Source organism: Tinamus guttatus, unplaced genomic scaffold, assembly GCF_059628265.1.
Source record: "Tinamus guttatus ecotype Peru unplaced genomic scaffold, ASM5962826v1 Tinamus_guttatus_pri_ptg000035l, whole genome shotgun sequence".
Taxonomy (NCBI): domain Eukaryota; kingdom Metazoa; phylum Chordata; class Aves; order Tinamiformes; family Tinamidae; genus Tinamus; species Tinamus guttatus.
Window position 1 is genome coordinate 5,153,912 of NW_028288569.1, and position 16,215 is coordinate 5,170,126.

General features: G+C 42.8%; 1 protein-coding gene across 1 annotated transcript in view; it reads right to left on the reverse strand.

Moving 5' to 3' along the window:
* BBX (BBX high mobility group box domain containing) overlaps positions 1-15,759 on the reverse strand; it is a 117,910-nt gene extending 102,151 nt beyond the window's left edge. The window contains 1 exon segment of the mRNA XM_010226704.2: positions 15,743-15,759. The gene's annotated coding sequence lies outside the window, so the exon portion shown is untranslated.
* Between the last annotated feature and the right edge of the window lie 456 nt (positions 15,760-16,215).

The window sequence follows — 16,215 nt, forward strand, 5'->3', positions numbered from 1 at the left end:
TGAAACTCAACAATAACCCTAGTTTTATAAGGAATTATGCACACGGCTAACTATGGATATAGTGACAGAAAATCCAACTCCAAATGATCAATTTTAACTGCAAATTGACCTTCTATTTATCATTTCCACACAAACACACACCCCTATCATATGCAGTACAATTAACGAACTACTTCAGCGCTCCAAAGGATATCGGGACATTTGGGACAGGAAAACTTTCTCAGCACAGTTAACAAGCAGATGAATCACAGAATCATTATGGTTGGAAAAGACCTTCAAGATACTCGAGTCCAACTGTACACCCACCCCCACCCTGCCTGCTAAACCATGTCCCTGAGCGCCTCATCTACCCGTTTCTTGAACACTGCCAAGGACAGGGACTCCACCACTTCCCTGGGCTGCCTGTTCCAGTGCTTCACCACCCTTTCTGTGCAGAATCTCTTCCTAATATCTAAATCCCTGTCCTCACACCTTACCTTGCCTCCTTACTGATCCCCATCAGGGCAAAGAGCAGCCACTCACACACAAGCAACCCATCACACCTACTTAGCAGAAGGACGTGCAAAGACAGCTGTAGCTCCAAACAACAGCTAGAGAGAGGAGGCTTTCCTTGCATCTACAGAAACCTCTACTGCTCCATACCACTAAAGGGTTTTTTTTTTTTTAATAAAAAAAGAGCAGCACAGAGGAGCATGGACGAGGGAAACCTGCAAACCTGATCAGCAACCTCAGTGAACCTGCTCCTTTTAATTCTCATCAGAGCTAAATGATTTGCTACAGGGATATAATAAGGCAAGACAGGCTAAGGAGCAGTTCTCACCTCCCCACTGATGGCTTCACTAGCCTCGGTGGCAACTGTAGCAAACTTAACTCCTTGGAACTTCATCCTGGTAGAAGAAAAACTGCCAAGAGACTCAAAACAGGAACGGCTTTTCTGACATCACAAGCAAAGCACCTTTAGTAAAGGCACCAGTAGCTCATAAATAAACTCAGAAACAATGATTACAGATCCATAGTGAAATGAAATAGAGCAGGAATGTCCTCTTTTACCCAAAAGGGGAATGCATTTTTGATGAAGTGTAAAACACCACCACAATGTCAGGCAATAGATGAAGTTGGCACAACACACCTGACGGAGAGAAATTTATGTCTTACTTAAAAATAATTCTATCATATCACAGGCATCCTGGGGAACTGCACAACCGATGCTGTATCCGATAGCCAGAACTGCTCCTGCCATCTCCTCCTATATATTTTTGAAGTCCTTGTAGCCACACAGTTAAGTTAATCACCAAAGATCATAAGGATCCATGACAACAATCTGGGCTGAGAGTCCCTCCAAGCCTGAAGCGTGCCTGTGTCCTGATGGTGTTCCTGAAACATACCGAGATGCTCCTCACTATATCCCTACACAACCCAACCTCCACCGCCCTCTGCAAGCTCTCCAGGAGATTCCTCAGTCTGGATTACAGGGAATTGGGACTACAGGTAAAGCACAGGCAAAGCTCTGCAAGGACAGCCCAGACAACAGCCATGTTCTTTCCACCCTCAGGCTATTGGGAATGCAGACATCTCCCAGTTGGGAGCTGTTTGGTTCAGCCATCTCCCTGCTCGGGAACACCATGTCATTAAATCAGTCTTGCTGTAATTACAGACATGCATCAGAGCTACCTTCAACCCCTGGCAGCAGACAAGGAGAAACAGCCTTCTCCAGCACCGGAACGGCTCGGATCCAACACCCGTGGCACGTCTCTCACCAGCACCACAAAAAAGCACTCAGGCCCTACAAGGAAGTCCATTTCACACAAATGAACCTTGGCTATTGCCATGGTCTCTCATTCCCATTTTTCTTCTCTGTAAGTCTGATAACTCTGTACTATTAGTGACGCAGCAGAAAGACCCCAATCTAACTTTTTTGCTGGCTTGTACACTCAGTCCATAGGCAGCACCAGGTAGTTGAGCTAGGACCTTGTTCTTCAGGTCAGTTCAGGCAGCAGCAAAGATATCTCTCGCACCCTGCCCAGAAGCCATCTTCTTGGTGAGCATGGCATGACCCTGCCAGTAACAGCAATCCCAAGCAGCAGCAGGCTGAAAGTGATCTGATTATTCCCAGTTCTCACTCCATCTGCAGGACTCTGAACAGCAGCAGGGAGAACAGGCCAGCAGTGACTCTACTTTAGCCTCAAGGATCTCCAAGAAGCCAGAGGCATCGGGTCCAGCTCTAGGAAACATCACAGCATGGCTTCAGCCTGGCTCACACCTGGAAAGCTACTCCAAAGCTGCCAGGGCAAGGCTTCTTTTACTTTTTCTCAGAGTATTTAATTTTCTATAAAAAAATACTTTTGCCACAATATTTTTGATTGAGGGAACTTCCAAAGAAGTTATATAAATTAATTACTTTACTCATGTATTAACTAGAGAAAGAAGCAATAAAAAAATCCTCACCACCGGGCCACTTATTTGATGCCTTTTGTTGTTAACGGCTTAGTCTTATATATTAGAGGGAAAAAAGGCTTGAATGCAAGTGGCTTTATTTCTTGATAAACACCTCTAAAAACCATTCAAGTTAGAGAATTCATAAACCATATGTAACAAGTCATATGAGCCTTCCAAGAGGAACCTCAATGCTCAAAAAATCAGAATTTACTTTACGATTAGATCCATGTCTACCAATTGCTTTCACCGATACCAGCCACACCACCTTAGCAGAAGGCTAAGCAGGAAGGCAAGCAGGAGCCTTCAAACCGAGCTCCAAACTCAACACATTTAGTCTGTTACTTATTTGATTTTATTAAAGACAGTGTACAGGTTCTTTCTTAAATATAAGTATTTTTATACTAGCAATTCTTTCCCACTTCCCTCAAGTGGCAACCCTATATGGTCCTTGTCTTAAAGGCAAATCCAACACAGACAAAAACTCAGTTGAAAAGACGCAAGCTGGGAGTATTTTCAAAAGTGTCAGCAGTTACAAATATATATATATATATATATGTGTGTGTGTGTGTGTATATATACACATATATATCTCATAGTGCTGGCTTTCCTAGCAGAGCAAGGATAGGAGCAACTCCCTCAGGATCAACTGATTTTTGCTGATTAACTTTGCAGCTTTCCATCATTTCCTCTCGCAGTGCAGCACATGGATGGCTGGATCCAAAATGAGAAGGTGAACCATGGAGCATCTTCTGTGGAGGAGGGTTCTGGACCGCTCATGATCGTGCTCCAGCTGAGAAGTGGAACATGCTTAAAGCTCCAGGTCAGCATAGAAGCCCACGTGGGCTCTGAACAACACCAGCCCAAGGAAAGCAAGCACAAGATGCAAGAGTTCTGCTTTAAAGATAGTCATTTGGCTTCCTTGTTACTGACCTCCTCCTCTGAAAGCCTGTGCACTTGAGGCTTGGAAGCACGATGCTCTCCCCAAAACCCCACCATGCTTATCTCCTTCCAGCCCTCGGAGGCCAGCCTGCAGCACCAAGATCAGGCTGAAGAGCTAACACTCTGCAACGCCCAGGGGCAGACTCAGCCTCAACAAGTAGGGTCTTCTGAGCATGAAGCTCAGAAGCATTTAGCTCATGATAGAAATGCTTTTGTGCTGGTACCAAGCATCTGTAGGCATGACTGAGTATAAACAGAACATGTTCTACATCCTTGCAAAAGTCACTTGTAGAAGAGTTCAGCAAGCTCAGTTTAGAAGCGTTTTAGAAAAGCATGCAGGGCAATATTCTCACAGCTTTGAGCTGAGAAGAAACTCTGGGTCACAAGAACAAAATACCAGGTCTGAAAGCTGGCACTGCGAACTCGCTACCAGGTTCCACAGCTATCATGTAGCATAAGCTCTTGAACGCACAAGGAGTTTTCACATCAAGCAAGGATGCTAACAGACTTCATGAGAACTTGCACGTACTTAGCTAGTAAGCCTGAAACATGACAGGTGATACAACCACTATCCATTTTTTCCCCTCAACTTACCAGCAGTGAAAAGTATTATTATGTGCATGTACACGAGGGATGATTTAGTAACAAAGATGTAGCTGGCCTGGTGAATTTAACAGCGACTCAGAAACTTCCACGATGTTCAAGAGTTCTGTATTTGGCTCTGCCACGAGCCACGTGCCACTACCTCAACACCCCTGGTCTACTCCACAATCTGCAGAACGCGGGTGGTTAACACCGGTACCGAAATGTTTGCAAAATGTACTTAGGTCATGCATGTAAAAGGACACATATGAGAGGAAAAGATTATTACTCCATAAAAGAATGTTCTTTAACAAAGCGTATAGCATATGTGAATGACAATATCCACTGTGATCTGCAGTACACACTGTGAAAGACTTCTGTGCTCATTTATCTGTTCAGAAAGGGATTTGCTTCGAGGCTTTGATAGCATGAAATGCTGACCACCAACCTGAACTCCCCTTTCTCAGAGGAAGGAGCAAGCACCTTTGCTAGAGTTTAAAGATCATGACTAACATTAAACCAAACCTAACCTCTGTGCCAAGTTTTCCCCAAAGTACAGGACCACAATTAACACAACTGCCAAAAATACCTGGACAACTCTCCTGAACTATCTATTCGACACCAAGTTTTTCTTCCACAGATTGCACACCTCTTTGCAGAGGAAGAGGGTATCACCATCCCACATCTGTGAAGGGAGAAACAGAAAGAGGAAGTGATCTGCCCAAGAGCATGAGGCACATTAATGGTAAAAGCTGCAGAACTGACCCGGTTTCTATTCCCCTGCTCTGTTGGACACCATTTTCACTCTTTGCCTGAATCCTAGAAAGAATTGCTAACCCTTTATTTGCTTGCAAAGGTGTTAAGCGCAGAGCTGGAGTGTATTTTCACCTATCCCCCTAAATATATTTGAACTTAAACACTAAATTACATTAGATATAGTACTGCCTGTGACCCAGGTCATATTTTTAGAAGTTCATTCAGTGTCTGGCACATCTACTACAAAAAACTCATTCCTCTTTGCTCTTAACACCATCAAATTAATTCATGCATTTCTCTAAGAATTTATCTTCAATTTTTCTCGCTTCAGCTACACCAGCAGGGCAACTGTAACTGGACCAGGATACCAGCACCAAGGGTTTTTTTTGTGTGTTTCAATTCCTCGCCAGTTCTTATACCAAGATACTTTAAAAGGCCAAAGCGGAAGCCTACAGAAATGCAAGCACACCCTTATAATGGAGATTTCCCTGCTTATTTAGCTCTCTGAAGCTGAATAAGTCATAGTGGCATATAGTACCTTTACTCCAAAGTAACTGCATCCATGTTTGTACTTCTACCTATAGTTCTACAACAGCAAAATTCATGTCGGTCACCAGTAAAATTATTATGTAAGTACAGAAGATCCTTAAAGAATCACATGTTTATTGGCAAGATCCATGAAGGTTAGCGACAAGTCAGACTTTATTCCCACTTAAGTCGACAGCAAAATTGTCACTGGATTCTGAGTGACAGGGATCAGACAGAGCGACACAGCTCCTGGATAACAGAAACTTTCCTTTTGTTCCTTTTGGAATGTGAACAAGAGGTGAGCAGGGACTTTAAAAAAATAAAAATAAAACCATTTACAAACTTTAAGGGCATCAGGTAAGAAAAAGCAGCTGCCTTAAACTCCCTGCCGCAGGGTCAGGGCTGCTGCAAAGGCAGAGCACTTGGCCCTGGTGATGGTTTGGTTCAGCACTAGCAGAAGTGCTCCTGGTGGCAAATGTGATTTTTGAAAGTTCCTGGGTATATAAGACTCTTTTGATTAAAAATAAGAAAGGAAAAAATTACCTGTCATCTACATATGGACTGACAGCAGGATTCTTTCATTGAGCTGAGCTCTCTCATTAGCTTTTTCACTTCACTTCGGGCAATTAGTTTTATTTGCAGTGCTGGGACCAAAACAAGAGGGTCTCATCCTTCCAAGCAAGTGTTGCTGATGTAGTTACGCCGATATTTTAAGCACACACTACTCCTAGCTGATTTGGCTCGAACCCCCACAGCAAACAGAGCCAAATGCTGCTCCAGCTGCCCCAGTGGAACTGCACAAGCTTCCAGCCAGGGCGAACGCACCCCAAAGCAAGTGTTAGATCCAGACTTTGCAAGCCGACCACTAGCCCATTTTCATGTAACCCAGAAGAAAACATCGCTAAGCACATGCTGAGTAACCTGCTCTTCTCAGGTACCTCCAACAGAACGCCCTCAAAAATACCAGTTCCACTGAGAAAATCTTGGCTCAAAGATCTATTTTCAGAAAAGGCAGAAAGCCTCAGCATTTCATAAGTCTGAATGGAGGGGAAAAAAAAAATCTAAAAAGCAAGTTAGAACAAGAATAGTTCAACCCTATAAAAATGCAATAAATATAAAACTGGCCACATTAGTAAAGCATTCTGTTTAAATAATTATGCTAAACAAGAGCTAATCGTTTTAAGGCAGTTTCATAAAATATGAGTGAGTACTTCGGCAATAAATAGCTGCCATAAGCAAAGTTGCCTATTGGCTATTTGTTTCCTTACTGATGTAACACCAAATGTATGTAAAAATGAAAATGATGACCCTTTCAGTGCAACTGATTCATCTTATTTTGGTTTCTTATCTTAAGAGCAAGCATGGATAACATTCAGTTATTTTCCCATCTTTATTTTTTAAGGAAGTTTAAAAAAAAAGTCTGTTCTAAACATTTATGACCTACAATAGCATTTTACCCTTTGTTTTAATTTTCTTGTAACTTCTGTGCAAGTTTCTGATCTTATCTGTTAGTACTTAGTTACATCAGAATCACAATAAATACTGGAATTTCATGCAACCTCGGCACTGATAGGAAGGAATACAGAAAACAGTACCAAGCAACAAGATTGCAAAACCTATGCTTGGGCTGGGGGAAGAAGGGCTTTGAAGAGCTGCAGAGTCAAGAGGTGTTACCAGGCTCCTTGCCTCAGTCAAGATGTTATTAATATCTTGGTATAACACACTAGTAAAGCTGAGCAGAATGCCTTCAGTGAACAGCCTGGCTTCATTTTTGGGTTTCTGGACACCAGTAGTGCTAGGTTCATCAGGAGAAGTGTGGAATACGATTATGAAGCTGTTTGAGGAAACATATTCAGCCTAGCAGAAATGGATCCAATCACAAGTGATTCCATTTTAAACACAGGAATCAGATGCCTTAAGCCTCAGTCAGGTTTTTACTGATGCTAGATAGATTTTCATCTACAAAAACGCCTAGCTGTAATTTAGCTTTTTTTTCTTTTTTTTTTTTTTTAAAGGTAACTCAATGTTAGAGCCTACTGTAAAGTTTTATAACTTATATATAACTTATATTAAAACAAACTATAAACGATGTGAAAATCTTATCAAGATTTCAACTGCTAACATTTAGGTTACCTAAAAGCCATGGCAGGGTGAAAGCTGTATCTTCCTCTGCACTTGTAAAGAATTTTTTTTTCCTCCTCATTCTAGCTTATTCACCTAGTAGAGTTGGGCGTAAACTTGAGAAACTGAGAACCAGAAATCCCTTTCTATTGGGATGACAAGTCGCAGGAAGATGAGTTCCACTAACTAAAATGTTACATATTTTCTACTATTTCTCCACACCAGCTACTTCATTAGGGACAATGCTTTATTTACAGCTTTCAGGGCAAACTATTTGCATCAACTCTTGTGTGTGCCCATGCACGTGTCTAGCACATGCAAAGGTAATTTTAAACAGGACCCTTTGAAAAGCAGCCATTCCAGAAGGCACGATGTCCCAACCCAAAACTTTCTTAACAATCGTAAGCTAAACAAATGCAAACAAGCCAAGCGATCACTTGAAAAAACATGCAGGCACACAGAGCACATCCTCTGAACTAACAAAAAAGAAGTGCCAGATTTAGTGTAAATGCTATATTTAGCCACATATTTTAACGGTCGTCTACCAATAGAGATTGCTTCTGAGAAAACAAATAGAGAAACACCAGAGCACCAGCTTAAACCGAGTGTTTGTTGACTTAAAAATCGTGATGCAGCTTGCTCCGGCGGGCAGCAGTGGCACGTGCTGCACAGGGCAGCGCACTGCGAGCCCCCGCTACCTCGCTCACCACCTACCTTGTCCCTGCCTGGCTTTTCTCTCCTTCTCCCTGCGGTAGCGAGGGATCCAGCAAACTCTGAGGAAGGCAACACTGCAGCCCCACACATGAAGCACCGTATCCAGACAGGATCCTCAGGTGCATCCACCCACCAGGGCCCTCTCACTCACCTGGCCCCATCGCTGTATAGGAGGTGGAAATGGGAGACACGACAACCACACTGAGAAAGTCCCTTTGCTAAAAGTTTAATTTCCCATACAAACAGACAATCCTCTTTCACCAACATCCGACAATTAAGCTATCCATACTTTACTTCATTAACTTAATGCTTCCCACAGTAATAAATAAATTAAAGACTTCCCATCCTTACTCTAGCTCCGATTCTCGCACTCAAGATTTATGGCACCAGATCTCCTGTCTACTCTTCAGGTACTGGAGCACGTTCTCAATCAACAAAGCAGAGGAAGCAAACCTTGAACAGTTACTTGCAGTGACATATTCACTGAGAGTTTTGTCATTCTCCCTTCTGCAAACACCAAAACACCACGTTCTTCCTATAAACACCTCTGTTTCACCAAAAGCAGTTGGAAATTCATGATGCTATTTTTATTTTCTTATTAATTCATACGCCACAGCTCTGTAATCAGTACTGGATCATGCTGCAATTTTGCATACTTGTTTCAAAATATATTATGAGCACTTGATGACTGATGTTTAGCACAATGCATGAAAGAGTATCTCAAACAAATTAGATGAAAAATATAAATAGAGGCATTCTACTTAAATAAGGAAAAAAATATACAGACATTTACACATAAGAATATCACAAGCTGGTGAACCTCACAAGCTGGTAGCACGTGGAGCATCCACTGGCCAGACAACCTGACCACACGTGCAGTTTTCCATTTTGCACAAGGTGGCTCAGTGAAACTCAGGTGGCTCAGGTATAAAGAAGCCTTTTGCAAAAGGAAAGAATGCCTGAAGCCAGGCTTATCAGAGAAGTGGAAGTGATAATACACCTTCTTTCAAAAAATCTGTTATCTACAACCGCTCAACTACAACACATCAAATCGTTTCCTCTACCTGGCCACGTAACAAACTGGGGAGGCAAACAGTGGCACATGTGCCAAGAGACATATCCTCTACCCAACGGCGTTCCCACACCTTATGCTCTTCCATCCCCTTCAATGATGTCTCTATTCCTACCCAGCCCTATTCTGCTCATCACCAGGTCAGGGACTGCCTATCAACTTGCACATGAGCCCCAGCAGGACAACCTGCCCATCAGTAAGCAAGAACAACGTGACATCTCCAGCTTTCCGGAGGAATTAGAAGCTATCACCAACTCCTGGAAGCAGATCCATGCCACATTGCTGGTGGCAGTTTTGGGCCCAGGACCCCAGCTGCACAGGTCTAGCAGGTAGTTAGCACAAGATGCCTAAATTTCAGTACTTCGCCCCTTCTCTGAGGAAGGAAAGGGCAAAACAAAACAGCACCTTGTATCTCACTGTAGAGCTGTTACGGCTCAAAGACCAGTTGTGGAAAGCAAATCAAACATAGCCAAACACACACAAAAAAAGTCTTCTTTAATCAAGAAAGTCTTACTCTCAACTTTCCCAGACAGATTCCAATGCAGAGTATCAGGCTGTTTCAGCTGCACTAACTTTCATGGAGTTACCATGCACCGAATGGGCTTAAAAGAGAGGAGAAACCATCAAGTTCCCCTTCCATTCCCTCCCAAGCTTTCCTTTATCCAGCTTCCTCTCCAAATCTCTCACAATGACTTTTCGTTAAATACTGCTTTGACAACCACAAAATAGCACATTCTCACATACACAAGCAAAAATCTAGGATTATTTGCTTCATAAAAGAACACAGGCAGAAGAAAGAAGACTTACTATTCTACTGCGAGACATAATCCCTATCTCTGATCATGTGATAGGTCTTACCCAGTCTCAGGAGCTCCTGCTAGGACAGCTGGGTAATTCCTCATCGTGGAGGACATGGGTACAAATGAAAAGCAGAAAGAACAAGACTTCTGACAAGGCATATGCCTGCAAGTCCTTAAGTAGATGAAAAATACCCTGGAAAGAGCCACCCAGCAGGGGCTCAAAGGCAGGAAGCAAACAGCAGAAGAGCCTACCTGGCAGTCCAGTTTCTGCTAGGGGAGTTGTGTGGCTCACTGGGTACTGCACAGTCACCACCCATAAATGGCCCAGGCCACCAAGGCCAAGCAACAGGGCTAAGCTTTCCTCATTACAGCCTTGCCACGGGCCAATTTGGTCGCCTTTAGAGCAGTGGCCCTGCCACTGGGAGGCTCCAGGCTGCAAGAGAAGGACTAAGGGCAATGCAAGTACATGAATCTTCCTGCTGCTACAGAAGGGCACGCGGTTACTCTGCTTTCACAATGTCTCAAAGCAGAAGGCTCAACAGTTTGCCACATATGTACATATGTGTCACCCCTCAGGAGTTTAAAAAAAAAAGAGAAAGATGCACTTTCCCACTTCTCATCAGTAAGGAAAGGTGCAGACAGAATTTGTTAAGCTTCTTGTCAAGAGAGCTTCCTCTTGGAATAAGGTCTGCAGTTAGCAAGCCATGGAAGTCCCCTGAGTCATTTTTAATCGTTGTTGAATGAGGCCCTCAGTGAAACAAAGGTTCAAAGTATATTTTCAGGGATATCTACATTTTACAAACTCTCTTGCATCAAAACAATTGTGTGGAGAGATTCTGACAATAACTATCCCACGCTTCCCAAGGAACTGATTTTTCAAGCATAGTCTCATAAAATCTGGTTAACTTTGCCTCCCCTTGCTAAAAATTGAAATTCTGTCATATTAGCTTTCTTTGTAGGCAAACATGCCCGGAGCCAGTTTATTTTCACATGCTGAATTGTCCATGCTCATAAGGACTTGATTTTAAATTATGCATTTAAGAGCTAGAAAAGAAAAGGCAAGAACACTGGAAAGTGTCAAAACCATGCTTTCCCTCTTTGTTGATTCATCTTTTATGTAATTGAATTTATAAATATTAAAAACAATAAAATGCTGCTATCACTGTGAAAATATTACAATTAGGTCTACGCTTGGGCATTGAGTAAAGTACACGATCGTCCTCCAACAGAACTCCTATTCTGAACACGAGCCAACTCATACCCTCAGCAACAAAACACTAGTAACCAGCAAATCTGAAAATCCAATTGGATGAAATAAGGTTACTGCCCTTGGAAATAAAAGTTCAAATTGGTAAGTCACCCTTACTTGTCACCACATGGCCTAAGAGTTGAAGTTGCTGCTTCTGACAATTCTATAATTCCTCATGAATGATCTAATGATTTAGCATTAGATTATAAACATTAAAAGTAATTTAAATGAAAAGAACTATTTTTATCAATGTATATTTTAATAACTCCCCAACAACTCTGAGCATTTTGTTCCTTAAAATTTGTTCAGGGAAGTAGGCATTAAAACAAGCAGTGCCATACGCACAGTTGCTTAAGTATCTCGCTGAGTGGCAAAAGCTTCGAGCTAGTTCTCTGGCTACAACAAATGCAACAACGGAAAGTTAGTGACTTCAGACTAGTACTGAAGATTTTTCCTTAAAGTACTGTGGAGGAAGCGGGAAGTGGCACCGTGAAGGAAGCGTGGCACTAGCAAAAGATGCCTGGACAACACAGAACTCAGCGAGACCACTCGCACGTCGGGAAAGGCATTTACCAGGAACACTTCAGTGAAGGAGCATACACCAAGGGAAAGATGCAAAGCTAAGGAGTCACCACGGATTTTATTCCATTGCCTGCTGTTGCTGACCTGCTGAGCGAGAGCAGCAAAGCACTTTGCAGTTATTCCAGAAACAGGGATAAAAGGAATGATAGTACATTTCTTGAGATGAATGATTTTGGCATGGCTTATGGACTTCACCACACAGGACATAAGCACATGAATAAAGCACCGCTTATAACTGCTAGTTATCATATTATTGTTACTACTGACAGAAAAAAAAAGACCCAAACCTGTGTCAAAAAATAATAATAATAAAATCAATGCAATCTAAGAGCAAAGCACCAACCTATTCTTTAGAGTGATCCTTATGTCGGTTTACATCTCACTTCTTCCAAGCCCATCAAGAAGGGTGACACCTGCAGCAGCCTTTTGGGAAGGTTCACACACATCCACTCGTGCACAGGCTCAGCACATTGCTGTCCAGAAGTACTGGTGGTATTACTGATTTTTAAAAAGGAGAATCTGGTCTAACAATCTTCTGACATAGAACATAAGTTTCTGAAAAAAGAATATCATGGTAACAGCAAAAGCAGAAAAGGAGTGAAGATAATACTACAGAGGAAAGAAAGTAGACTTGTTTCTCCTCAAGAGGTATTATGAAATATCGATAACGATATAGTTTCAATCAAGCTCTGTGGGCTCCTAAGTGGCAAAGAAAATAAATTAAAGTTACAGGGAAGTAAACGGTGTACAGATTGCTTTAAGACAAACTAAATTCATTAAGGAAATCTGCACTAATAATGTTCTCCTTATGATTTGACATCTTCACTTCCACTGCCGTATCACTGCATGCGTCCCCAAAATTTTTCATCTTAAAGCTCATGATACAGCGAACATCCTTAGTCTCCATTTGCAGGTGGAAAGGGGACACAAAACTGCATTTCCAAGAGTAAACTCTGAACCTGGGAGCCTCCAGCTGCCCATGGCACCTCCACTGGCTTCCCCGGCAGCAGCAAGGATCCCTATGCTTCACATGGCACAGGAAATCCAGTCTGGGTCCAAGCATCCAGAAGCAGCCACGGGTCTCAACTACAATTGCTCGTCAGAGATCACAGAGACAGCCTGTGACACAGTCAGAAATCAGAGTTTCAGTTCAGCTCCAGCTTTGACAGAGAGCTACTTCCTCCACCAAGGAGCCACCCTGGTTTAAGTAAGGAGTCCTGAGACGCTGCATGTCCCCAGCGCACAGACCAGCAGCAGCTGCAGACGGGGATAACTAAGCTCTGAACGTGAGCAGTCGCGTTAGTGGCTTCAACACAGCTTGCCACGTGCTCCAGAACACTTACCATTCCACAAGCACCTGAATTATGGAACCAACAGCTTACAGGATCTTTCTGAATGAAGAGTGCTACGTATAAAATAAATGCATGGTTACCCTGATATGTTATGCAGAAAGCTGACATTTAATATCTTTAATTATTCAAACAACTATGGAAGCAAAAGGCTTGCTTCATCACCTTGAATGGGAAAATTAACGTGGACCAAACCCTCTCACCACCACTCCCACACTCCTTTCCTAAATAAAACTCCTGCTGAAACCAAGGGAAGTTTTGCAAGCGGTGGGTTTACGGCAAGCAGCCTCAGAACCTCAGAAACATTCGGGACCAATTTCTAAAATATTCCAATTTTACCTGAAAACAGAAACCAATACAGGAGTTTTCCAAAGTCTGTGTCTACTTGAAATTACTCATCGGCTTTCTGTGCTCAGATGAAGAGCACGATGCAATCAGTTTGGAGACCACCGGCCAACTTTTGAGATGTTTCCCAGGCCCCTTCCTAAGCATATCAGTCCCAGTTTGCACCCGAACAGTCCACCACCTAGTTTTGCTAAGGCCACATCCAGCACTCTGACTTTCGCATCTCAACCAAACTACTAACCCCCACTCAGAAACAGTTATTCTACCAAAAACTGCGTGGTAAAGCGAGTCCTAGCTTTTACCAAAATAAAAGCTCCTGAAAGCAAATGGAAGTTTTTAGTCACGGACAAATCTAATGAAATCTCCATTCTCCCCTTAACTGAGCACGTTGTTTTTATTGCTTTTTCAGCTAGGAGGAAAAAGTATTTCTCTGCTTCCTCTAAAGCTTCTTTCATGCCTGTTTCCTCACAAGGATATTTTGCCCTTCTTTTCTTTGCAATTTGCTAATGCCATTTCAACATTAGGCAAGAACTACACTTGGCACTACGCATACAATTGAGGTTCGCTCCTTGTAAAATTGTGGGAAGATGATGATCAGCCCATCATTTCTAGGACTGAACTCTACCCATCCAGAAGACTTCAGCACATAAAACCATATAATGATGGCCGAAGACACCACCTGAAGCAAGGTCTCTGAGCTGCCTCTTCCCAATATCTTGTACTATTATTCCAAAAAAAAGAAAAAAGAATAAAAACAAAACTCTTGGCACTTAGAGCACTCTAATCTTACTCTTACCTGAAAAGCCAAAGAATTAAGTTCAAAAACTTCAGTGAGTCCACACTGAGCTTTGAACGATGGTTCAAAGCCTACCAGCAAGCTTTTGATTTTCCTGATGTGTGTATTTTCATTTGGTAAAAACTGTTACACCAATTACTCTACCCAGAACAAGATCCTTGTCAGTAACGCCATAAAACTGAAAGTAATATTCTCCTGCGCAACTAGTCTGTCATAAAGAATTTCAGTAATTTAATTCGGTGTTTATAGCCTAATCTCAGACCTATACGCACTAATCTCATTCCCTTGTAAAATCTGGAGAGAGAAAAAAATGTGTGTAATTCTGCAGGAACTGGTGAAAAAGGCCGATTACCCCCTCCAAACCACCTCTCCCCCAGGAGTTATCCGAGCCTTACGGCTAGTTTTGTGGTCTTAATATCACACAGGAACAGCTGCTCCAACAGCCCCTTCAAGCTGGCCTGTTTAGGACCATCACTTATCCTGTGTCTGCTACACACTGACTAGAAAAGGTCAAGACTCTGTTATTAATCATGCACGTTTATGAGCACCAAGCTTACCCCAAATACATATCTTTTTTTTTTTTTTTTTTTAAATTACGTACACACAACTTCCATATTAAGAACAGAAAATTGCCACTTCACCATTCGGGACCAAACTCAGCTCAGTGCCACCAGGGATAACTGTACGAACAGTACTCCAAACACTGGTCACTTTATGCCACAAATTTACAAACTCTTCTTGAAATGACTGCATCTACTTTAGCTTAAAAGGCGTCGAGCTCTTCAAAAGGTGTCAAAACTTTTCCACACCATACACGTTAAAAAAAAAAAAAATGTGCATACCTGAAAGCTCTATGGAAATACAAGCAGTCACTAAGATTTGTCTTTCAAATTGATAGCTACCTACATTAATCAATGCCAAGAGGAAAATCAGTATAACAGGAAGAGCATGGATGGAATTCTAATCGCCAGTTTGTGTGTTAAAACTGAACTCCTGTTGCTGTCATATTACCGTTCTGCTGGACTCTTGATTCCTTACCTGTGCAGATCTTTACAGAACTATGCTATTTGTTTCTATTATTTCCCACCAAATTTCAAAGGCCATTTACCTTTTTACTAAGTTTTTGACTCAGCATCCTGCACTCTTCACATTCTAATGACTACTCTGGTTTAAAACTTCACCCTCGATTCTACCGATTATCTTTACAAAACAAGGCTTAGAGAAAAAAGGGAAAAAATAAAAAGAGAGAAATCTGAATTAAATGGCTGTCAATATTATGGGGTTATTAAGACCCACTCCTACACGCAAACTTTGTAACGTAACAGTTGCTGCGAGTGCCCGGAAAAGACGTGTTTCCGAGGTGCTAAAACCCAAACAAGTGAGCCCCTTCCATGCGAAAAGGGCAGCCAGAAAAGCGCTATCTTGTTAACAACAACGAAACTCCTTTTCTGCGTGCACAGTTTACATACTTACCCAGGAAGGCAAAGGGAAATCACACGCAGATGAGGACGAAGCTGTCTCAAAGCCTTTGTCATGTGACAGTGACCTATAAAGTATCAAATAAAAGCACATCATCAGCACACCACGATTTTACAACATCGCAACTCACCAGAGCGCCAAGGGGACAAGCGCTCCCAAAGCTGGGAACTTGCTTCCTCCCACCCCATCCCGAAGCTCCCACGAGAGCGGGGCGGCAGGAAAGCGAGCGGAAGCTGCACAGAGCGGCGTCGAAGGGCAGCGGGCAAATGGAGCGGCTCATGTGGGCACCCAGCAGCAGGAGCAGCAGCGGGGTGCGCTGCGGTCCCCGGTGCGCGCCGATACGCGTGCACGAGCCACGCGGGACGAGCAGGGGGACGTTTTGGATACTGGGGGGAACGTGGAAAGTTGACAACAGCGAGGGCAGCGCGGAGAGCCCCTCGCAAGCCGCGCCACCCACCGCAACGCGG